Source organism: Arachis duranensis, chromosome 2 (genome assembly GCF_000817695.3).
Source record: "Arachis duranensis cultivar V14167 chromosome 2, aradu.V14167.gnm2.J7QH, whole genome shotgun sequence".
Classification (NCBI taxonomy): Eukaryota; Viridiplantae; Streptophyta; class Magnoliopsida; order Fabales; family Fabaceae; genus Arachis; species Arachis duranensis.
The window spans coordinates 46,974,939-46,976,792 of NC_029773.3; positions in this window are offsets into that span (position 1 = coordinate 46,974,939).

The window sequence follows — 1,854 nt, forward strand, 5'->3', positions numbered from 1 at the left end:
CTTACCTTTTGAACTGATGTGTGATGCATCAGACCTTGCTATTGGGGCAGTGTTAGGACAAAGGAAAGACAATTTGGTACATGTGATTTATTATGCCAGTAAGGTCTTGAATGATAACCAAAGGAATTACACAACCACTGAAAAAGAACTCTTGGCAATAGTCTTTGCATTTGACAAATTTAGATCATATCTCATTGGGTCGAAAGTCATTGTCTTCACTGATCATTCAGCTTTAAAATACTTACTTGCTAAACAAGAATCCAAACCAAGACTTATTAGATGGGTTCTTTTATTGCAGGAATTTGACATTGAAATCAAAGACAAAAAGGGTGTAGAGAACAAGGTAGCAGACCATTTATCAAGGATACCATTTGAAGAAGGAAGCACACAAAGCACACATATAAATGAGTGCTTTCCTGATGAACAACTCATGGTAATTCACAAGGCACCATGGTTTGCAGACATAGCAAACTTCAAGGCCACTGGGAGTCTGCCGTTGGAATTCAACAAGCATCAAAGGAAGAAATTAGTAAATGATGCCAAATACTTCATCTGGGACGAACCATACTTGTTCAAAAAATGTTCGGATGGCATACTAAGAAGATGCATATCAGAGGAAGAAGGAAGGGAAGTATTATGGGACTGCCATGGCTCCACTTATGGAGGACATTTTGCAGGAGAAAGAACAGCAGCCAAGGTGTTGCAGTGTGGTTTTTATTGGCCCACGATCTTCAAAGATGCAAAGGAACTAGTGAAGCACTGCCATAAATGCCGGAAAGCGGGGAACCTGCCAAGAAGAAATGAAATGCCTCAACAATTCATTCTGGAACTTGAATTGTTTGATGTATGGGGGATAGATTTCATGGGACCCTTTCCCACCTCATACTCAAATAATTACATTCTTGTGGCAGTAGACTATGTCTCCAAATGGGTCGAAGCAATAGCAACTCCAACCAATGATAATAAGGTAGTCATGAACTTCCTCAGAAAACACATTTTTTGCCGTTTTGGGGTTCCAAGAGCAATCATCAGTGATGGAGGAAGCCACTTCTGCAACAAACCATTAGAGGCATTGCTTCTAAAATATGGAGTCAAACACAAGGTAGCCACACCATACCATCCACAGACAAGTGGGCAAGCAGAAATATCTAATAGGGAACTCAAAAGAATCCTGGAAAAGACTATGGGAACTTCAAGGAAGGACTGGTCGATTAAGCTAGATAATGCTCTTTGGGCATATAGGACAGCTTTCAAAACACCAATTGGAATGTCTCCTTACCAACTAGTATATGGAAAAGCTTGCCATTTGCCACTGGAGTTAGAGCACAAAGCATTTTGGGCCTTGAAACTCTTGAACTTGGACAGCAAAGCTGCTGGAGAAAGAAGGATGTTGCAAATTCAAGAGTTGGAAAAATTCAGAACTGAAGCTTATGAGAATGCCAAAATTTACAAAGAAAGAGCAAAGAAGAAGCATGACAGCAACATAGCCCCAAGAAAATTTGAAGAGGGACAAAAAGTATTGCTCTACAATTCTAGGCTAAAGCTATTTCCAGGAAAACTAAAATCAAGGTGGTCTGGACCATTCCTTGTCACCAAGGTCTCCCAATATGGACAAGTAGAAATCATGGAAGAAAAATCACAAAGAACCTTCACTGTGAATGGTCAAAGACTCAAACATTACTTGGGAGATATGGAGGAGAAGGACAAGGTTAAATATCACCTCAACTGAGGAAGACAACCGTCAAGCTAGTGACGTTAAAGAAGCGCTTGTTGGGAGGCAACCCAAACTGAGGTAATACCCCTTTGCTGTTTCTTTTATTTGTTTTAATAAAAAGGTGAAATAGTTTCTGTGCA